The sequence below is a fragment of the Pelodiscus sinensis genome, chromosome 1, assembly GCF_049634645.1.
Source record: "Pelodiscus sinensis isolate JC-2024 chromosome 1, ASM4963464v1, whole genome shotgun sequence".
Taxonomy (NCBI): domain Eukaryota; kingdom Metazoa; phylum Chordata; order Testudines; family Trionychidae; genus Pelodiscus; species Pelodiscus sinensis.
Genome location: NC_134711.1, coordinates 215109036 through 215133305, shown reverse-complemented (window position 1 = coordinate 215133305; position 24270 = coordinate 215109036). Strand labels below are relative to the sequence as shown.

At 42.7% G+C, this 24270-nt stretch overlaps 1 protein-coding gene across 8 annotated transcripts in view; it reads right to left on the bottom strand.

The window, feature by feature from the left end:
* Positions 1–24270, bottom strand: part of ARHGAP6 (Rho GTPase activating protein 6) — a 479589-nt gene that overhangs the window by 69719 nt on the left and 385600 nt on the right. The window contains exon 2 of one of the 8 annotated variants that reach the window (XM_075914954.1): positions 11989–12028. The exons of the other annotated variants lie outside the window; for them this stretch is intronic. The gene's annotated coding sequence lies outside the window, so the exon portion shown is untranslated. The remainder of the gene's footprint in view (positions 1–11988; positions 12029–24270) is intronic. 8 annotated transcript variants of the gene reach the window in all.

Below are 24270 nucleotides of genomic sequence, written 5' to 3'. Positions count from 1 at the left end.
CATATCAGACTGTCTTTTCTGCAGAACTCCTGCCTAAGTGACTGTGCTGTTCAAAAGCTGCCCATAAATGAAACTGTTATATTGCATCTTTCTGCTTCCTTTGCTACCCAACTCTGTGTCATTCACTGTCCAAATGCAGTGCTATAGCCAACATATTCAAAAACAGGAGACTAAGTGAGGCAAACTAACCCATATTGAAACTATTTTTATCAAAAGCAGTTTCAATTATAGCCAATGAGTGCTGCTGGCTTTTTAGCCTTTTTGAAAATCTGGTAATCTAAGTATGAGTCCATGGTTCTGAACCAAAATCACTGCAGTCAACTGGAGTCTTTCCATTGAAGTCAGTGGAATTTGGACTAGACTGTAAATAGGATTTTAGGAATCTAACTTCAGGCTTCTATTTTTGGAAACATGGAAAAGGTATGTCTAAAAATTTAACATTAGATAAAATTATAAAGGACCCCGACAGCAGTTATTAAGCAAAAAAATAAAAATAAAAATAAATTTAAAAACCAGCATGGCCCCTTTAAGAGTAGGCTTTTTTGCTGGCAGCCGTCTTGTTTTTCTGCTCCAGCCACAAGACAGCTCCCCTGCAGGACTAGGTAAGCAGGGGGTGGGAGGGGTCTAGCGGGGGGGGGGGGGGGGAGGAGTCTGGGGGCTGGGCCCAGTTGCTGAGTGTGTCATAGGGTTACCAGGTGTCTGGTATTTTCGCCTCCTGGCAGGGAAAAAAAATCAGAAAATACCGGACAGGACAGGAGGAGAAAATACCAGACTGTCTGGGTTGATACCAGACATCTGGCAACCCTATTGGTGAGGCAAGGTTAAGGACCTGCTCTGAACACAAGAAGGTATGCTCCTCCTCTCTGTTGGGCATGCTCAGCTAAATCTGGGCTAACTGCAAAGCATGGAAAAGCCACCAGAACTTCAAATAGCCAGGAATAGACCTCACAACCAAGTCACTGTGAGCCAAGGGTGACAACCTGCTACTGCCAGGAGAAGGGGTTCCAGAGACATACCAGAAAGGAACCCAGGAGGGCTCCCAAGAGCAATCTGAGGTGGTGACAGAGACAGGGAAAAGTGTAGGAAGCGACCCAGGGAACATGAATTAGGATATCAGACCCAACAGACAGCCTGGAGGCCAAATCCAGACCACCAGATGCAGACCCCAAAATCTTTTAATTTACTTATTATCATTATTGTTGGGGGAAGGGGTGACTTTTTCCTATGGAACCTGGACCTTGACTATACGAGGAACAAGAAATTTGGACCTTGACAAAAAACAATTGACTACCCCTGCCTTAGGCCATATATGGGGTTACAGTTTGGAAGGGCTCTGGGTTGAAACCCAGTGAAATAATATGGGCCCAGGTTCACCTACCCATGACCCCTAAACAGTAATCACTAGGCAAAACAGCCTCGGACTCTTGCATTTGAGCAACACTATCCTTCCTCTCCCAGACAATATAATACTGTGCTCTCCCTATAATATCCAAGTGTTGTATCAATTGTTGAAGTCAATTCAAGATTGCCTGGTCACACCTGGTCTGAATTTGAGACAGACAAACACTTATCCAGGAGTTCTGGGCCATCTAAAGTTTGAGTCATTATACTATGCAGACTTAGCACAGCCCTATATTATATTAAATTAATTTTAATTAATACTATTTATAGTAAAACTAGAAGACTTACCCAGTATTACTCAGATCCTTCAGGGCAGGGGGCTGGAGATATGCAGGAGTTAGAGCAGGGGCTAGTGTGTGGAGGAAGGTTAGGGATGTGGGGGGTGCAGGTGTCAGGATTGGGGGATGAGGAGGGGCTCAGGGAAGATGGTTATGGATGTGGGAGGTGCAGGAGTCAAAGATGGGGGTTAAGAAGGGGTTCATGGCAGGGGTTGAGGGTGCAAGATTCAGAGCACTGGGTTGGGAGGTGCAGAGGGCTCAGAGAAGGGGTAGGGCTGTGGCAGGCTGAAGGGAAGGTGTGAAGGTGCAAGAGTCACGGCAGTGGGTTGGGAGGTATGGTGGGCTCAGGGGAGGGAGTGGGGATGCCTGGTACCACACAGCCTGCCCACTGGCTCCTCCCCAGGGCCATCCCCTGGGTGCATCTTGAGCATCATGGGTCTGGCTTCTCTCCATGGGGGGAGGGGCACGTGGCCCACCTGGTGGCTTCTCCCTCGGGATGGTCAGCCTGGCCAGAAGCTGCTCTTGCTGCCCCTCTGTGGTCATTCTGGGGTATAACTGTCCCCCATGCTTGCTGCCCACCTGTGGTCATTCGTGAGTGTAACTGTCCCTCCTACCATACCCCTCCTTTTCAGTTTGATGGGAAACAATCACATTCCATGCACATTGTCCTGGCACAACCAAATCCTGACCTTGGCTTTAAGATATGATCAGAGGAAACTTATCATACCGAATTTGGTGGTCCTGGCTCTTCCCCTTTTAGGAGGAGTTCTTGAACAAACAGACTCTCAGACGGTCAGACAAAGTTTCTAACAAGTCTTTCTCAGTGTGTCACATGCAAAGAAACTTGCATAAAAGAAAAATGCACTTCCTTTTCTACACACAGAGTTTTATAGAGGTTTTAAATTATCGTCAGTCTTAGCTGTTTTCAAAAGAAATATTCTCTGTCCCTTATGAGGTTACTGAGTGAAGAAATGAACTCAATTATTTGTCATCTTTTTCTATAAGATGTATGTTTGTCCACTTAGGGAAAAAAACAGAGTCTGTTCTCAGGCCTGCCCACGGAGGGAAAGGGTGGTAAAGGGGCCAGTTGCCCCAGGGCCCAGTGATTCAAAGAGGCCCGGAGCTCCCATCCATTGCTGCCTTTACTGCATCAATGCCCGGAGCCTCAGGCCCTTTCAGTTGCCACTAGAGCACCATGCGGTATGCACCGGGCAGCTCTAAGAGCTGGGAGGAGGGGACATAGGCTCATAGACTCATAGACTTTTAAGGTCAGAAGGGACCATTATGATCATCTAGTCTGACCCCCTGCACAGTGCAGGCCACAAAATCTCACCCACCCCTCCTAGAATAATCCTCTCACCTATATCTCAGATATTGAAGCCTTCAAATACTTTGAAGACCCCAAGATGCAGAGAATCCTCCAGCTGTGATCTGTACCCCATGCTACAGAGGAAGGCGAAAAACCTCCAGGGCCTCTGCCAATCTACCCTGGAGGAAAATTCCTTCCCGACCCCAAATATGGCGATCAGCTAAACCCTGAGCATGTGGGCAAGACTCATCAGCCAGACACCCAGAAAGTTCTCTATAGTAACTCCTATCATCCCTCCATTGACCTATTTCCCACTGATAATGAATGGTCAATTAGTTACCAAGATCATGTAACTCATCAAACCATCCCCTTCATAAACCCATCTAGTTTAATCTTGAAACCAGATAGATCTTTTGCCCCCACTACTTCCCTTGGAAGGCCGTTTCAGAACGTCACTCCTCTAATGGTTAGAAACCTTCGTCTAATCTCAAGTCTAAACTTCCTACTAGCCAGCTTATATCCATTTGTTCTTGTGTCCACATTGGTATTAAACTTAAATAATTCTTCTCCCTCCCTGGTATTTATCCCTCTAATATATTTAAAAAGTGCAATCATGTCTCCCCTCAGCCTTCTTTTGGTTAAAGTAAACAAGCCAAGCTCCTTGAGTCTCCTTTCATAAGACAGGTTTTCCATTCCTCGGATCATCCTAGTGGCCCTTCTTTGTACCTGTTCCAGTTTGAATTCATCCTTCTTAAACATGGGAGACCAGAACTGCACACAGTATTCCAAATGGGGTCTCACCAATGCCTTGTATAATGGCACTAACACCTCCTTATCTCTACTGGAAATACCTCGCCTAATACATCCCAAGATCGTATTAGCCTTTTTCACAGCCATGTCACAATGGCGGCTTATAGTCATTCTATAATCAACCAGGACTCCAAGGTCCTTCTCCTCCTCCGTTACTTACAACTGATGTGTCCCCAGCTTATAACTAAAATTCTTGCTATTAATCCCTAAATGCATAACCTTACACTTCTCACTATTAAATTTCATCCTATTGCTATCACTCCAATTTACAAGATCATCCAGATCTTCCTGTATGATATCCCAATCCTTTTCTGAATTGGCAATAGCTCCCAACTTTGTGTCATCCGCAAATTTTATTAGGACACTTCCACTTTTGGTGCCAAGATCAGCAATAAAAAGATTAAATAAAATTGGCCCCAAAACTCATCCCTGAGGAACTCCGCTATTAACCTTCCTCCAACCTGACAGTTCACCTTTCAGTATGACCCGCTGTAGTCTCCCCTTTAACCAGTTGCTTATCCACCTCTCAACTTTTATATTAATCCCTATCTTTTCCAATTTAACCAATAATTCCCCAGGTGGTACTGTATCAAATGCCTTACTAAAGTCGAGGTAGATTAGATCCACTGCATTTCCTTTATCTAAAACATCTGTTACTTTCTCAAAAAAGGAGATCAGGTTGGTTTGGCACGATCTACCTTTTGTAAAACCATGTTGTAATTTGTCCCAATTTCCATTAGCCTCAATGTCTCTAACTACTTTCTCCTTCAAAATTTTTTCCAGGATCTTACATGCTAACAGGCCTATAGTTACCCGGGTCGCTTTTTTTCCCTTTCTTAAAAATCGGAACTATATTAGCAATTCTCCAGTCAAATGGTACAACCCCTGAGTTTAGAGATTTATTAAAAATCTGTCTGCACAGCTCTAAGGGCTGGGAGGAGGGGACATACTGCAGTCTGCACAGCGCTGAGGGCTGGCTGCCACCAGCTCCACCCCTTCTATCCAAGACCCCTCCCCTTCTAGTAGCACAGAGCCTGTGCACCCCCCTCCACCTTGCCCAGGGGCTGAGCAAGGGTGTCAGCTCCCCATCTGTTCTACAATAAAGGGTTTCTTTCAAAACAACACAGAGGAAACTTTTCTGGGAGATAAACAGATCCACAGTTTATTCAAAACAGAATAAGATGATAATTCTGAAATTGAAGGATATATACTTTTTAAACTCAATTCCATATTTCTCTATAAGAGATGCATGCATGGTAATTTTCATTTAATGGACTATTACTAAACAAGTAAATGTATTTGTAAAACAGAAGTATAAGGTTGATTTACTTAAGTGCAGTCCTACTCTGACAAATGACTACAAATGGTTTCATGAAGCAAGTTTGTAGTTTCATGGCTGTCTATACCAAATTTGCTCATTAAAAATTATTCTGTCTCCATATGCCAGGGATTGAAAAGTCTTATGGTATATGCATCATAACCTAGAAATAAAGATTCTGCAATTGAAAATTAATTCTCAATTCTGTTGACAGTGCATGAAACAGAATAGATGTTGCCATTCTTTTCCATAGCTGTACTGTGTTTTAAGAAACTTTTCTACTGGTCATTAAAAAAAAAAGAAGCAGAGTTGCTTCTAATTCAATATACACATGGATCTAATCTGTTGAGTACAATCATGCAATTTTTAGTCATTTTTCTGACTTTAACTGCACTTTAAACATCCTTCTGGCGAAGTTTATTTAGATTAATACTGATGAAATGCAAAGTCCCCATGTAGTAGCTTTCAAAGCTCTGCCAGCTGCAACACAGATGCAAGGTGAATATTTTTATCATTCTGGAGGGCTAAGGACTAAAGTTTTTGGCATGTGGTGCATAAAGTTATTTTAAAAAACTGAAGCTCTGAGCCATGGAAGTCACCAGGCTGTTCTTTCCACTTCCGTCCACTGACACAGCCTCAGACCCCTAACTTGTGGCCTGGCCAACTTACATTCTGCACGCCCTTTTGGCTTACATGGTTCTATGTTTACTTTGTATTCACCCTGGTCCCTGCCTTTGCGTCTATTAATCTGGGCAAAGGAAAACTGGTCCTTTAAAGCTTTCCATTTACACTTCAGAGTGAGGAGGGGGGACCTTTTTTAGGTGGGGGCCACACACAAGTGAGAAGCAAAAAAAAAAGCAAACCACCCAAAACCTCACTGTAGCCCCTAAATGAGGAGGACACTTGCCACATTCACATTCTCCTCACACACCAGAGCCTGGGGGAGGCCAGCCCAGTCGATTTTGTGTGCTCCAGCCCTTCAATGGGGCAGTAGTGTGGGCTGAAGAGCCAGCGTGGGCTCATCAGTTCTGGGGGGTCCCCTGAAGCTAAGGGGCCAGATCCAGGCAGTCTGGGGACTGTATCTGGCCCTTGGGCCTAAGATTCTCCACCACTGCTGTAAAGCATCTTGTCAAGCAGATAGGGTTGCCGCGTGTCAGGTTCTAACCCAGACAGTCCAGTATTTGAGCTTTCTGTTCAGGAAACAAATTGAGAAAACATAAATGAGAAAATATAAATGTCCGGTATTTTCTAAATAAGATGTAATGTCGATTGTGATGTAATGTCAAGTGTGTCCAGTATTTTTGTTGAAACCATTTGGCAACCTTATAAGCAGCAGATAACTATATGAAATGCCTTTTGCTATGATCTTTCCACATATTTTGTTGAAATATTTGAAAAGCAGTATGAAATCAAGAGCAGTGTTGAATATTGAAAGGCTGCATTAGGACCACAGGAGCGCAACATGTTGATTTTTAATCCTTTGTATCAGTCACTAATGTCTGAATTTGCACTGTTCAAGACAGAAAATTCCCAAAGTCTTCATATGGAAGTCTATTAGGTATTGTAAAATGAATCCTATACAGGTTCAAACTCCCTAATCCAGGCTTCCCTTGTCCAGCAACATCCCTAGTCTGTCACCATCCATGCGAGCACTCATGGGGATATGCCGTTGGGCTGGGGCCAGGAGTGTTCCCAAATTAGGGGACCGAAACAGAGCACCGGGGGCTGCAGAGTCAGTGGGAGCCCCTGGTCTCGGGGGGGAAGGGAGCTCTCTGTCATCAGAGGGAGGGCAGCAGCACAGCTGCTGGAGGGGAATACAGAACCCCCCGGGCTATAGTGGAGGTGCTGGGGAGGAGACCACAGAGCCACTGGGAGGAGCACAGAGTCCTCTGAGCGGCAGCAGAGCCATTTGGTGGAGCTTGGCACTCCCCAGGCGGTAGAGGGGCTGCTTGATGGAGCCCGCCGTGCAGGAACAAAGCTGTTTGGTGCAGTGTGAAGCCACAGGCAGCAGCAGGGTGCTGTGGGCAACACTGAGAAGCCAGGTGTCCGAGACAGAACATCAGAAATGGCTGCCCGTCGCAGGGAGCCATAGCCTGTAATACCTCTAAGGCTGGTATAGGGGGCTCTGTCTGTGAGGTGGAGTGTTTTCCATATAAGGGCATGTAAATTAATAATCTTCCCCTGCTCTCTCCACCCATTGCAGTAACAGATCAGCCAGTGGGCTGACTGGTGCTCAGGCCTGCTACTCCACCCACTGCAGCAAAAACCAACCTATGGGGTGATAAGTTCACAGGCAATAAAACAGGCAGGCAGCCCCTCTCTCACTGGGGATTCGCATTGAGTGAACGCCTGGCCTGATCACCCAGACGCCTTGCACCCCCCGCTCTTGAGTCTTACTGAGCGTACTCCGAGTTGGTCGACCCGAGTGGAGACAGTTTATGAGCGTGTGACCGGTACTTGTGTTCCTGCTGTCTCCAGAACTGGTATAACACCCCCCCCCCCCCCCCCCACCACCATCATCCCTATCCTAATTGATTTTTTAGTTGTCCTTATTGCTTGCCAAGTGACAGTGGCTAAAAAGTTATTAAGTTAGTTTATAAATAGTTGTGGTTTAGGTTTTTTACTGTTTCCTTGTATAAAGTTGTATAAATAATCAGCCCTATGGATAATACCAGTGTTAATTCAACTGTTCCTAACCCCTGGGCAGTTATTGGAAATTATTGTGATTTAGAAAAGCCTCAGGGAATTGTTTTGTGTTGTCTGGCAATCTGTTTAATTTTTGTTCTGATGATTGTCTGGCGCCATCAAAATAAAATCAGTTTGTGCTTTTTGAAACCCCCAGTTGCGGTCTCATCCTTTCCGGCATCCCTTCAAACCTCGTGTATTACGGGGACTGACACCAGGCAGAGTGGAGCCCTGTACTGCAGTGGAGTTCCTGGCCACTGGAGGGAGAGGAAGAGCCCTAGGCTGCAGGGAAGCTGGGAGGGGGGCGGGAGGGTGTAGATCTCTCCCCTCCTCCTGCGCGATGGGGAGAGCAGAACGCTGGTTTCAGGGCAGCTGCCCGAAGAAAAGCAGACCCTCTGTCGCATTGACCTCTCCTGGTGCAGCAAATTCCCTGGTTTGGGAGAACACAAATCCCAAGGGTGCCGGATGAGGGAGGTACAACCTGTAGCATTTAAAAAGTTTCACTAAATGACAGAGTGACTAAATACCAGATTTGTGTACCTTTACTCATTTGTGTACCTTTACTACCCACTGAAGTCATTTGGGACTACTGGAGTAAGGTCCTACTCCAGATGAGTAAATGGACCATGAAAAAAATAAACAAATAAGAGGCAGGTGGCCTTCAATGCAGAGGAAATGTGTAAAAGTCACAGGAATTTCTAATAGTTTCCACTAAATTGTCCAACTAGGGAAAGTTCCCCTCCCCTCCCCCACGCACAATAGAACAGACAGGGAATTTGGTTCTCTAAAATGCACAAATGGCAAATACAACACTGGTAAGCCATCCTCACTCTCCATTTCTTTTTCTTAATTTCCTTCCTCCCTTTAGAAAGCAAGGCAATCATAGTACATGCAAAGAACTGCTGTAACACACTGTTAAGATTGCAGAGCTGAAACGACAAAGCCAGGAAATGTAGAAGCTAATGTTTCCACAGCAACATTAACTCACCCATGTAATACATATGAAGCATTTACCATTTTCACTAGCTGTTAAGAAATAATAAGAGAAGATTATTTATTGTAACTGAAGTTTCTTCAAGATGAATGGTCCCTACCTAATGCAGGTGCACATGTGTGCCATGTGCTGGAGCCAGAACTATTCATACTAGTGTCCACTGATCCTTGTACTGAACACAGACTGGCATCAGAATGAGACTAATACTCACCACCAACTTCACAACCCACAACAGAAACACTAATCCAGCAACCTATCTCTGCAACAAAGCACATTGCCAACTCTGTCCACACATCTACCCTAGTGACACTGGGACCTAACTACGTCAGCTACATCATCAAAGGCTAATTCACGTGCACATCTAATAATGTGATATATGCCATCATGTGCCAGAAATGTCCCTCTGTCATGTACACTGGACAAACCAGACTGATTATGCCCTAATAAATTTGTTGGCCTTTAAAGTGCCACCAGACTCCTCATTGTTTATACAAAGAAGGGAGTTTATTTCCTGTTTTAGTAAGAACCCCTTTGAAAGGGGTCACCTGAAGAGGAACAGGGCAGTGGGATGAGAAAGTGAGGGGGAGATAAAATGGATAGTGTAGCCCAACGATATTATTTGTAGCACCCATTCATCCCTGTTGATAAGCACTCATTCAACTGAAAGTGAGAAAGGCGGGCAAATTGTTGCAACTTGCAAGGTAAAGAGAGGGGATGTGCCAAATCCTTGACTATGCAGCCAAAATTGGCAATTTGAAGATGAAAGCTGCTATGGATTTTTGTCAGGTGGGTGACCTTTCTTTCACCATTGTCTCTTTCTTGAAAATTCTAACGGTCTAAGAAACCAAGATAATTGCATCAGGTGGGATCTCTAAGACATTTATGATTTATTGAATTTTCTATTTTTCTCAGGAGTGGAGCTACCTAACAAATGTGATCCTGGCGTCTTTAGTAGTACGCAATGACACGTTGGTATTCTCCACAAACAGCTTCAGTCTACCAAACAGGAGATCCTGCACTGCATTCTGGACTTCTTTTGAGAGTCAGAATGCTCTGTGTATCATCACTGCTGTGGAGAGGGAACAGGCTGTAGTATCAGAGCTGCCTGAAGAGTTTCCTGGGCAGTAAAACTACCCCTCAGCAATGCTAGCCTGAAATTGCTCACTTTGCTCTGGAGGAAAGTGTTTAATAAAATAATTTTTGCATAGTTTGTAAAGTTATATTTGACCATCACTGCCTGATAATTCATGATGTGGAATTGTAGGGTTTCCGATGAGTAAGATTCTCTCCTCAGAAGATCCTGGCACTCCTGGTGTCCGTCATTTGGTATCATTGTTGTTTCCCCTGTTCGTTCACTACATCAACTACCAGAGAGTTGGGCAGAAGATGAGAAAATAGGAACTCAGAGTCCTTGGTGGGAAAATAATACTTTTCACTGACTCTCTTACATTAAGAAGTTATTGTGGCCAGGGCTTGCCAAATAGTTTTTTGCAGGTTTCAGTAGAGCTTCATTGATAGGAAGGGTAACTTTGGACAGTGTCACAAAATAAAGATGACCTAACAGGTTACTGAGATTCTCTGACATCCTCACAAAGTATCTATGGGGGTTTGCTGTCTGTTTAATGAGATTCTGAAAATCCACTGGTCACATATGGAGGAGGCCACATGCATGATGATCAGAAGGTAGTCTGAGGGCTTTTATCTGCCCTCACCTCCTCATCCTCAAATGTCTCTTCTATTGTGGGGAAAAAAAGCTTGAGTTTCCTTAACATCTTCATAGAAGAGGCTTGGGGCCCTGGAGAACTATTGGAGTCCTTGGAAAACTTATTACCAATGTGGCAGACCAGGGGAACGGGGAGCAGAGCAGAGCAAAGCCGCGGAGCACGCGGCCAGCTGACAGCCCAGACGCATCTGGGCTGTCCGCTGCCCACGTGTTCCGCTGCTTTGCTTCCTCTCCCTGGTCTGCTGGAGACCAGGGAGAGGGAGGGCCCCGTTCGTAACTGCGGATCCAACATAAATCGGATCCGCGTAACTCGGGGACTGCCTGTACAGAACACTACCTCACAAAATCCATCCTTAAATAAACAATAGGAAGATTCAGCATTCCCTTTGTCTCATGGTCATGATATAATCTCATACAATTAGGTTTCTCAAGATGGCCAACAAACCTTTGGCATGGAAACTTGTATCATCACAGATGCACATGCATATTTGGAGCATCAGTAAAAATCTCTTCCTACAGAAGCATACCTACAGTGAGGTAGAAATATTTCATAAAAGTAATTCTTTGAAAGCTGGCAGTCCCACTCACAGCATATCCCATATTTCATCATCTGTATGAACGTGTCATGACTCTGTCAGCAAGGCCCTCTGATGTCTCTATCCATTTTGTACAGTGCCTAGTGCAATGTGGTCTTGGTCTGGGGCTCCTAGGCAATACAACAACACACATAATAGATAATAAACAGAAAGACAATGGTACCTCTTCAGGTAATGAGGCAGAAGACATTTCTCATTATGAACAGAAAGAGCTTTGCATCTAAAATGCTGATTTTGTCTCTTAGGCCTGAGGGCATGACCCTGTACAGCACTGGAAAAATGTGTTGCTTGCATAAACACAAGGTTAAAAAGTGATTAGTGGCACAGGGAAAGCTGGGGAAGTCAATCTGATAAGCAGGGCAGACAGGGCTGCAGTCCAGACTTCAAGTTCAACCTGTCCAATAGTGGGAGTAAAACTTTCACATGTAGCTTGAACACTTCATTAGCATGATAAAGATAAGGGTGCCCATATCACTTCAAGGTTAACAAGCCCATGCTCCCCATCCTGTCTTTAAAACACTGCCCATTAACCAAAAAAAGCGGGCTGGGAAACAGAAATAAAGTTTTCAAGGGAAGAAACAGATAGAATCCAAACTGAATTTTTAGCATGCCCCAACAGCTCTTGTTAATTTCACTATCAGCAGAAAGTAAAATTCACAGCTTTTTAGGCAGGCTGCCAGAAGCTGAAAGCCCTGGCTCTCTGTATCTCTCCAGACCAACTGCCAGGGAGGTAGTCGGACATGTAGACATGAGGCCACATAGCTTCCCTGCTGTCCCTCAAGCTCGGCTGCAGCTCCCCAGCTGCCTGCCTGTCAAGTTTGCTCCCACCCTAGCAGCAAAAAAATAAAAAAAATAAAAAAATAAATAAACAGACCTGAGCCTTCCAGGTGGGAAACAATCCTTTAGAGGTTTTCCTAACAGTAAAAAAAATCAACGTTTTTCATCAGAACTTAAATTTTCTCATGGAGAATTTCATTTTCTATCAAAAATAATTTTGACAGAAAATTCCTGATCAGCTCTACTCACAAGTCTAATAGGTGAGGAGCATATATGAGATAAATGTGGAGAAATGTGTCTAGTTCTTAGCCTTGTCTCCATGCATAGCTTCCATTAATGTTTGTACTCGAGTGCAACAAGCTTGCACTCTGGTGCAAATGTTAATGGAAGCTATGCAAGGAAACAAGTCTAAGAACTAGACACAATCTTTCACAAGCTTGCACTCTGTATGAGCACACACAGGATCATGGAGCAGATATTTGTGTAGGACACAAACAAAGGCAGACATTAGCATTGATGAAAAGACAGTCATTAGCTTCTATATTTACAGTGCATTGGTTATGCTAGCATAAATGCATGAATGTCTTTAAAGCTGTTGTCAAACTCTGTAACTGACAAATTTCAGAGTATAGTTTACTTAGATTCTTCCACTGTTTTAATATTTTGAAAATACATAATACCACAGTCAAATATTAGAACACAATGACCGAGTTGGAGCATATTACAAAAATGCAAGCAGATATAAAAATCACGGTCACTCTTATGTTAAAGAAAATGTGTAATGAAACATAATGTACAGCAATGTAAACAAAAAACCAATTCAAAAATCTGTTCCCTGCCAAAGTAAACAAAAAGCAGAGAACACTTAATTCCAGATTCCCATTTTATTCATCGCTGAACAGAAACATACTGGGTACAGAATGAAGAACAGTACAATAAAAGTTCTGAAACCTAAGCTAATCTACCTTTGCTTGATTTTAGTGACAGTGTCTTGTTTCAATCGCTAAATTTTATTCTTATATTGCCTTTGATTCAAAGCACCCTAAGATACTAAGTCACCTCACAGCTGCCTAATTCCACCCTCACGAAAAAATTCTATAGAACTCCATAATACTGATTTTCTGTGAGCAAGAATATAGCATATTATAGCTTATGAAATCAGTTAAACATGCAGACAACATCAGAGTTGTTTAATTTACAAGCCATTCAGCCATGCGCAGCTGCATGCAAGAGCAGAATAAGTTATAATCCCCTTCTCAGAAATGCAGGATTTTTTACTTAGATCTACTCCAAGGCAACTTTAGATGCTTACATTAAGTCAAGATTAATTTTAATGATGATTATTTCAGTGATCTGTCAATTATATTTTTGTAGGTATTATTCAAAACATAAAATATAGCAAATTTCCATTAGCAACTAGGCTTGTGCCCCAATCCCCACACCTGTGGTATCCTATTACTGTATTAAAAGAAATTTGTTCAAAAATCTGTTATTACTGATGCTATTTTATACCACACTAATTGCTGATAAAGTACATGATTAATTATGTTGATAAATATGCTTATCATATGCAGTGGTAATACTACTGCAAAAATATTTTGGTTGAAACATATGGTCTTTTTTGCCATCTTCAAATATCATCATATTAGCAGTTTGAAGTCAATTTTGGAAGCATAAGAAAATGTGATAGCTCACATTGGTATTATTCTTGCATTTTAGCCTAGTACATTTAAGATACACTGAAAATGAACTCACAAGTACAAAGTAAACATAGGGTATTATAACTACAATGTAAATATACTTTGGAATGCAGTGCATAGTAAAACACAAACACTACATAAACATAACAAGAAGGTTCTGAGAAAAGCTAACAGAGGCAAGAATATTCATTTCTGAGATTGACATTCTGGTCTTAACCCAACCTGTTGTACCCAAGGATAGAAGAAATCCAAATATTGGGCTATCATATAGGGCTCAAAATTTAAAATTGGGTATATCAATCTCATATCTGAATCATCAGACTGATCCTCAAGTGTGCAAAAAGGTGGAGTTAAACACCAAAATACTTGATTTGTTTGAAGACTGGGCCCAAAACATTTACTACAATCTTTCCCTTTGTAAAATTTTCATTGGTTAGTAATCTTAGAATAATACTGGGTTGTTAATAATAATAAATAATGATGCGTTGGAAATAATAATCTTCTGAAGGCCTTTTCTATTTGTATAACCTCTAAACTAGGTGAATCTACTCTTTGAAATGTCAAACAGTGCACAAAAATAAAATTGTTGTTAGGTATATATCCTCTGTTCCAAGTATTTGGGGCCAGATGGCATTTTATAAATGTCTCTGTATTTAAAAGAACGTGTTTAATGAAATCACTAACATAAGATAAACTGAGCATGTACCACTCAAAAATACATTTTTCTAACGGATCCAAATTTTGGACTGTTCAAGGTAAACAAATGTTTCCAACCAGAAAAAAAACAGGGCTTCGTAGTTGGGTTTATCCATTCACTTCCCTCAAACTTCTATTGAGGACTCTTTCCCCTACCTCAGACTTCAGGATCCTCCTCACCCAAGAGCTCTGGAAACCTTCATTATCTTAGGCCATGTCTTCACTAAATGGAAGATTGACACTACTGTCAACTTAGCGAATCTAGTTAAGACTCACTAAATCGAACTCAGAGGGTGCCCCTGTTGGCGGCTGGTTTTCCTGCTTCTGTGAGGAGTAAGGGACACCAACAGAAGTGCTTCCTGTGGGGATGACAGGGAAATTCAGAACAAGGTATGTCAACGATGAAATTAATGTATCTTGATACGACGTTCCCTTTTAGTGTAGACTTGGCCTTAGAAATCTTGTAGGGATTCTCCTTAACAACCTGCAAATTGGTTCCATATGTTTTGGGGTCTTCTCTTCTTGGACCTACATGATTCACTAGCTGGAAGACAGTTGGCTATGACTGACTTGCTTTGGGGGGGGAACAAGGGGCCTACACTCACCTAGCAGGGTGATATTACCTCAGTGGTAGCAGGGGTGCCCAGAACATGAACCTTTGTGTTAAGTTGCCTGAGGTTTACCTAGCTACAGACTGAGTCACTTAGTGAACAAGTCTTTTCAACTATGTGCAAGAGTCCAGGGGGCATTTCAGCTCGAAAACAAGACAGTTAGTTTTTAAAAAAAAAGTATAGTGTTTCTTAAACTGCAGAAACTGTCTGGAAATGGGAGGAATAGTGGCCATATCAAGCAGCCCTCTGTCATCAAAGACAAAAGTGCTTTCTGGACTGATAACCTGAAGATCAGAGGGGAAAGGAGCAGGTATTCAGCCCCAAAATAAGTTGAACCAATAAGGAAGGCAGGAGTTGTGGGCTACCACTTGAGAACTGAATCTCCCACCTCAAAAATAAAAAAACAAAGACTAAGTCAGACATCACAAGTGAGAAAGGAATTCTCTGATTTACAGGTAGAAATGGGTTGCTGGTGATCAAGGAAGAAGGGTGTAAAGAGGTAAGAGTGTAATATTTGGAGTACAAATATAAGCTGAAATATCGTCCCCATTCTCAATCTTAACCTCACAGGAATACAAGTTTCCAATACAGGTTGAACCTCTCTAGTCTGGCATCTCTGGGACCTGACTGGTGCCGAACCAGAGAATTCGCTGAACTATGGGAGATTAATATTACCAGCAGCATTACCATCTCTTCCACTGCTTACTAGGCTCTTGGAAGACATTTAGGGGTAAATAAGAGTTAAATAACAACAGAGCACACAGGGAGTCCGGACTGGTGGCTGTAAACAAACTTTATGGGACCATGGGAAATTTCTCCACACCCATGAAAAGTGGACATCTGGCTAAAGAAAATCATACTGGACCATAGATGTTGACAGGGTGCTGGACTACAGAAGATCAACCTGTACAACATCTATTTCTAATAAATTATTATAAAGCTGCTGTATTGTGATACTCCTATAACCACCATAAAACATCACCCTCTTTGTATCTCTCCCTTTCTGTGACACTTGCAAAAAACTTGACATAAAGGTAGGCCACCGGCTATTGTACTAGTTGGTTTGCTTTTCTTGTGCTCTCCCATCTATCTGTCTGTCTGTCTATCGATTTCAAACAATGTGGGGTTAGATCCATCTTTTTTGTAATTTATTTGTACAGTGCCTAGCATAATGGATCCTTCATTCATGATTAGATTACTGCAATACAAATAATAATGAATTAGAAGAAAAAATTGTCTAGAACAATGTAATACTTTAAACTGATTTAGAGCACAGAAAAATAATGAGCCTATCTGCTTATATTTTACTATCAACCAACATATTTCTAGGATAAAAGAATTGTCCTAGACCTTCAGAAAGGTCACTTCAGCTGTGCTTCTACAAAAGCACATGGTATTACTACATATTCAGCTGGAGATTTAAAGCAACATCCACATCACAGGCATATATAAAAAGAGGAGGGTTTTTTTTCCAGACTCAATACAATAATTATTGGCTGCCTCAGCTTGTCAAAACTAATCATAAATAAAACTAATATACAAAAAGCTGTCTGTGTGTGCGTGGCTGTTTTACTCTGAAGTGAATTTTTTGCTTGTGAAATGTGCCAAACACAACTGTACAGCATAGACAAAAGTAGGACAAATGTCACATTAGCCTGCTCATACAGCTAAGTCCCCACTCAGACGGGCCACCTTTACAACTGACAAAGCAACACACTCTCCATGCTCATTCAATTCTCAGCCTTTCTGCTGTGACTGTCACACAACCCTACTAGGAATGGGTTGAAAGACTAGTGTAATGCTTTCTGATCATGTCCTAGTGCTGGGTGGTATGGAGAACAAGTTGTATCATGCTGTTGAAGAGATCTATAATGATATTCGCTTTAGTGGTTCCTAAACTTTTCAGCATCACTGCCCCTTTTTGATTTTTGAAAAACCCTCACATCTGCCCACTCCCCTCCAATAGCAAAACTTGTTGAGCAAAAAAAAGGGGGGGGGGGAGAAAAAAGGAACCTGACCCGGGCAGCAAAACTTGATGTGGGGGAGGGTTGTTACTATTAAAAATGTGTACCTTATTTCTACTTTGTATTTATCTGGCTTCTGCATCCTGCTGTTGGCTCTTGCTTTCCCTGCTAGATTTAGAGTACAGAATTCAACTAAGTCACTTCTCAATCTTCCTTTATATAAAACTAAACAGAATGAGTTCTCGAAATCCTAGAATCATAGAGGATGAGAGTTGAAAGAGACTTGGGAGGCATCTAATCCAACCCCCTGCTCAAAATAGAACCAACACCAACTAAATCATTCAAGCCAGGGCTTCGTCAAGCCTCACCTTAAAACCTCTAATGAGGGAGATTCCACCACCTACCTATGTAACCCATGTCAGTTCTTCTCCACCCTCCTACAGGGTCTGGGACTCTCGGGTCTGGCAACATCCGTGGTCCGACAGGACCATGGATGTTGCTAGACCAGAGAGGGAGTCAGGACCAGAAGGAGTCTGGCAGCAGCAGGGGTGACCAAGGTTGCTGGCCAGCAGGAGGAACCAGGGTCAACGGCCAACAGCAAATGCAATCAGCGGTGGAGGCTGGTGGCAAGGCCGGAAGCGGAGCTGGGACCAGGTCCAGCAGCAGGGCCAGGGAGCGCAGTCAGGCTCAGAGCAGGGCCAGGGATGGACTGAAAGGGGAACCTGGAGGCTGGCGCTCTCTACTCCCTTGGAGAGCCTGGTAGCAGGGGGCCAGGATTAATCTTCCCTGGTCTGGCAAACTCTCTTGTTTGGGTCTGGTCAGGTCCTGAGAGTGTTGGACCAGGGAGGTCCAACCTGTAGAGAAATAGTTTTTCCAAATATCCAACCTACACCTCCCCCCCTGCAAGTTGAGACCATTACTTAGGAGTGGGCAAAATCTGGACTGGAAGCCAGATCCAGCCTGAAAAGCATTTCTCTCTGGCCCACCCAGCTAATTAGCAGTGTGAGAATACTTACAGCCCGCAGTGTATGTTCAGCTGCCCCTCCCCTCACTTTGCTCTGTCCTGCAGCCAAGCTGCTCCCAAGATTCCCCTGCTCATTGTGCAGAGGAGGGGATAGGTTGGAGGGAGAGGAGGGTGTCCCCCTGTTTCTGTACCCCAGATCTGCAGAGCAGGGGTCAGGAGAGGGAGATACACATCGGAGCTGCTCCAATCTGAAGTATGAATGACAAGTGACTCTGAGCAGTGCCTGACTTAAGAGGCCTGCCCCTTTCAGGGTGGCCCCAGGGCAAAAATTATTGCCTACCCCTGCTTTGGTGTACCTCTGTGCCACTGGAGTGCAAAATGGCCACGCTGCATAATGCTGCACAAAAAGCATGGACACCCACTGGCACAACCAAGCAGAATCTGGGGTAGGGTTCTCCTTTCCCATCTCTGCAGCGGTGCTGGGAGCCTGTGGCATGTTGCTGTGGGAGTCAACACCGCTCCAGCTGGGGGATATTGGAGATATTTCCATGACTGTGTGTGATGGAAAGTCTGATACATGGTTTTTATTTTGCTACACAGACAGAGAGGGTGGTTTTATCTCCCAGGATGCCTCTTTCATTTTGTAACATGGCATTTCAAAACTGACTGCAGTCAGCCGGATTGTTATCATGGTAATAACACAATTTGGCTAATTGCACCAATATGTTTATTGTGCTGTTATGTTGCCTGTGTGATTATGGCATGCAGCCATGTTACAAGTAAGAAATATAATGGAGTAATTTTCAGGCAGCCAAGGGAATTATTCATCTGAATGTGCACACAATTCTGTGAAAACATCAATTATTTTTCATACCACAGTACTGTTTGTAGATTCTAAACAAAACAATTTATATTTGTGATGTCATAGATTTACTTTAGGGAAGAATCAATGGCATAGAGGAAAAGGTATAAGAACATTTATATAGATATAGATATAGATATAGATATAGATATAGATATAGATATAGATATAGATATAGATATATACTGGGCAATTTGCACAAAAAACAAACCACTGTAGTCAATGGACAGACTCTCACTGACAGCAGTGAAACTGGATCAGACCCAAAGATGTACCTGGCCCTAAGTGGTGTGTAAGTGCATGTGCAGAGGGCATATGGGACTTCTCCTTCTTTATGCCCCTGGGAGGGGCAAAGTACAGTGAGGCAAAGGAAAGTGCAAAGTGGGAGCGAAGAGCCAGGCTTTTACTCTAGGAAGCAACAGCAGTAGAGCAGTCTGGTCCCAGAAGGCAACTGAAACCATAGCATTTCACATGAGGGCACAGTGACTGCTCTTTCACAGAGCTTGGGGAGGGCCAGTTTCTGCTTCAGTTACAATGCACCCTGGAGTTTCCACTAGCAGAGCTTCCCTGGAGCTCCCTGCAGACACCCAAAATTGCAAATGAAGCGGGGTTTTAAATATCCTGCACTTCATTTGCATAATCGCGTTATGGCGCTATTGCGGAATAGTGCTATTTTGAGAGAAAAAATGGGGTTATTTTGAGGGAAGAGTTTGTTGCAAGGGAAAGTTCCAGGGTTGGTATTAGTGTGGTATGTCCTGTGGTTGTTGGTAAGAATCATCCTGAGGTTAGGTGGTTGTCTATAGGGGTGTGTCTAAACTACATGGCTCCATCGATGGAGCCATGTAGATTAGGCTGATCGGCAAAGGGAAATGAAGCCACGATTTAAATAATCGCGGCTTCATTAAAATTTAAATGGCTGCCGCGCTGATCCGACAAACAGATGATCAGCTGTTTGTCGGCTCAGCGCGCTAGTCTGGACACTCCCCTACCGACCTGAAAGCCCTTTATCGACCTCCCCGTTATGCCTCGTAGAATGAGGTTTACTGGGGAGGTCGATAAAGGGCTTTCATATCAGCAGAGGAGCATCCAGACTGCCCCGATCTGCCGACAAACAGCTGATAGGCAGAGCGGGGCAGCCATTTAAATTTAAATGAAGCCACGATTATTTAAATTGCGGCTTCATTTCCCTTTTCCGAACAAACCTACAAACAAACAAATAGACAGAGCCATGAAGTTTAGACGTACCCTAGGAGACTAAACCCTGGTGCCAGCTTTGTCCACATATTTACTCTGCTGACACCATTATTGGACCTAATCATGCCAGTTACAAGATCAAGAACACATATTCCTGTTCATCCAGAAATATAGTTTATGCCATCATGTGCCTAAAATGTCTGTCTGCTATGTATATTGGACAAACTTCTCAGACACTTCGCGCCAAAGAATTAATGCACATATAACAGACATCAGGCTTTCTCCCAGAGAGAAAACTGTTGCTTGCCATTTTAACCATTAACCAGACTGACCATTCTCTCAATGACCTTAAAACATGCATATTGCTTCAAAGAGATTTTAACTCTAGACTTCAAAGAGAAGCCTCAGAACTTTCATTCATGCTTAAATTTGACACTTTACGTATGGGTCTTAACAAAGATGCTAATTATCTCACCCATTACAAAAATAGCTTCCCCAATTATCACCCCTAATGTCATTACCTCATAGACACTAACCTTCCCCCCTCACTCCTTCTCTGTTCTTAAATCTGATTCATCAATTTTATATGTGTTCACTTTTTTTTGATTGTATCACTTTGGTATATATGGTCATGCCAATTTTCTTCCACATATTGATCTGAGGAAGTGGGTCTGGCCCACGAAAGCTCATCACCTAATAAACCATCTTGTTAGTCTTTAAAGTGCTGCATAGTCCTGTCTTTTGTTACTCCCATCCAGACCTCACACTCTCACCCCCTCCTAAATCCCACCTCCCACTGAGATCCTGCATCCCCATCTCTATCCCACTCACTGGCAGCCCTGTCCCACACACTGAACCCCTCATTTTTTGATCCATCCCACAGCCTAAGGAGGGCACAAAATCCACTAACCCCAGAAGAGTTAATCTGGTCGATGGGAAGTCCTGAACCTCAGTCCTCATCAGTGAGAGTTGGAGGGTTTTGGAGGGTTTTTTTGCTTCTCACTTGTGCGGTCCTCAACTGATTTTTCTGTGCGTCAGTGGCCCCGACCCAAAAAAAGGGTACCTCTGTGCCACCCTGGCCATAAATAAAGACAATGTTGAAAACTTTTGTGCTTGACAAATGAATATTTTACTTTATTTAAAATGAAGTTTGGTAAACTAGCATGAGAAAGTTAAAATGCTTAATGTGTTTAATAATTTAAATTAATATTTCCTTTCTTACTGGTTAAATTAAACCATTCTCCCTAGTTGCAGGACTAGCAAATAATAATAATGTAATTAACATCAAATTTCCATTAGCAACTGGAAACTAGGGCATCCGTTAATCCAGCCTTCCTAATGGGGCAACTGGTGCTGGCTGTGGTCACAGTGACGCTCCCTGGGTGGGCGGGACTTGAACCCAGAACCAATGTCCCCAGGCCAATGCCCTAACCAGGCAGAATCATGAATGGTAAGTGACTCTAATCAGTCCGCGGTCTGCGGAAAGGTTTGCTTTGAGCGGGGATGGGGAGGTGGATGACCCAAAGGCCACAAAGTTCGATAACCACTGCTCTAAGACATGCCTTTGATGCAAAATAGCACTGATTCAGTTTTCCAGATTTTAAGCCGCTGCACTATTTCTTCCATTCAAAAATATGTATGTTTAAATTAGAAGTGGAAGATTAGTAGAATCGAAAATCCAGGGTAACTAGTTTCAGCAATTGTTTATTTACAGCTTGCTAAATCAAAGAAAGGGAGAGAAATGAAAAAAAACCATATGATTTGAACCTAGTAGCCTCCAATTCAACCTTTTGTCATATATAATTAGCCTTCATTTACAAGCCTTCAGCTGGCTTTCAATCCATGTGAAAATGCTCGCATACAAGCCAAATGGAATTCCTTATGAGATTTTCATGACTTTCAAATTTTTTACTGAAATTCAGCTAAAGCACATTCTCTTCAATTTTGAACATTATGATTACATGCAATTTTTTCCCATTTTTCTGGTAGACATTTTTCCAATTCTCCAAGGCTTTTCAGAAAAAAAAATCAGAGTGTTTCAATGCATTAAAAAATTTCCATAAAGCCTGAGAGTGTACATCATTCAGATTTTGTAGTATGTACACAGTATCCAGTTTTTCCAGGATCCTCTCAGCTGAGGTTTTTCAGCAGCTGTATTTATGCAAGCTTCATTAGTTCCTAATTGTCCATATATTTCCTCCTTACTTATCTTGTTAAAGACCAATTACTAAAGTATTTCAATAGCTTAGCCATTTGTGCTCAGCACATTGATAGCTGCTTTATAAATATCTAAGTAATTTTAAAATTAGCATCAATTTCATTTCGTTCCTAATGTATTAATGGGCTTGCTTTCTCTCCATTAATTATTATGTGTTATCTCTATGCCTTTTGCTCCTAGACTCCCATTTAAGTTTGAAGCCCATTTGTGCCGGGACTGCACATAAAAAGACACAGTCACTGCCCACAAGGAATTCACAGTCTACCATAACATAGACCAGTGTTTCCACTCCCACTTATATTTGTAAAAATCCTTTTTATTCTCTTTAATCCACACTCCACTTGGCTATCATGTAATAATTTTGCTGTTGTGATATACTTTTTATTCTGCAAGCCCTAACTGTCTTTGTTTATCCTTGGTTGCTCTCTCTCTCTCTCTATTTTCATGACAAACTCATTTGTTTTTTTAAACTTTACATCATTGGCAATCTCACAAAAAAAATGGCTGCTTTTTGGGTTTTGTATTTTCCTTTTCAGATGAATTATAGATGATTGTGCACCACAATGATGGCTACTTTTAGTCTGTCAAAGATATCTTTCAAACTCATACACTTTAAAATTATTTTATGCTTAGCCGTCTCACCCCACCATTGCATCTCTTCGCCCTCATCATACTTCTGGTATTAGAAGGCCCCAATTTAGGAAAACGGCCCAGCACATGTTCAAACCCATCCAGTTTCTGCAAAGCATTTCTGGTCATGTATAACTTTTAGGATGTGCTTAATTTCTTTGCTGAGCAGAGAACTTCATCTGCAGGAGTAGTTATTTTTTGTCAAAGTCCAAACTTCATAGTCAAGGTACAGACTCCAGAGAAACATTTTTCTCCGTAAGTACCCTTGTTCAACAAACACATACAATATTGTGTAAAATACCCAGGGCCTATTGGTTATATTTTTAGAGCATTAAATGAAAAATTAAATCAAACCATGTATAACCAAAAAATAAACTCTAAGAAAGATGTAATAAATTACATCAGAAACTTTAAGAAAGTTTTAAGAAAGTACATAGATAAAATGTCAAATAGATGAAAAATTAGTATTAAAACACTTTCAGAAAACTGTTTTAAGCTTTTACTTTGTTTTGAGTTTGCAAAATAACATTATCATAGGCACATAACCCCCCAGCCCTGATGGCCCCTCTCCCAGCTTAGATTTACCAGATTTCAAGTTACCCAAAAAAGAACATTGATGGGGTGGGAGGCCTGAAGGGGAAGGTACATGGGATGTGCTGCCATGGTACGTGTACTAGGAAGTGGAATTTGGGAGGGGAGTTGCTGGTAGGAGTACCCGCAGCCTCTCTTGAGGTAGGGAGTAATGCTGTTCCCTGTCATGGTGGAAGACACAGCACCAGCCCCTCCTTGCAGTCCTCTCTCCTTCTCCAGAGCAAAGAGTTGGGGCCTGGTGCTTCACGCCTCTTGCCTGGGCTCTGAGTCCCTGCGGCAGGGCAGACACCCCAGCCAAGATGAGCTTGGCATTTCTGCTTTCGTGATAATCCAGGCAGCATAGCTCTCTGCCCAGAGAGACTCCCATCACACCGCTAGTGCCTGCTTGTTCACCCCTCAGCCCACTTGCCTCATTCCTGCACTGTAGGGAGTAGAATGAGCAAATGGGGTGGTAGCTGCACAAACAGCTGCCCATGGACACTGCACCCCACAGCCTGGCCCAGCTGCTCACTCCTTGGTGGAATAGGGATGGGAAACTTCTGCTAGGGAGGAGGCATGGCTCCACATGGCTTAGCATGGCTTCAGCCCCATCCCCTTTTGCGGTCCACTCAAAAGTATTTGGGTGTCTGGATTTGGCTCCTGGTCCGCCTATTGACTATCTCTGATCTACTGAATTGGAAACTAAGGAAGGAGTCTGGCGGGACCTTGTCTCTCTAAAAGTGACAGCGACAGCAGCTCCTCAACCCAAACAGGAAAAAGAGGCAGGGAAGGCAAAACTGGTCTAAAAATATTTCTTTGCATATTTTTTTCTTTTTAAATATACTGGAATGGAGAGTCGGGGATAAGTAACCTACAAGACTTCACGTTCAAATCTATGTTTTTACTGCAAAAAATAAGTGCATTTTTGCACTGCAATGCTAATTTGAGGTAGCTAATTTGATTGTCAATG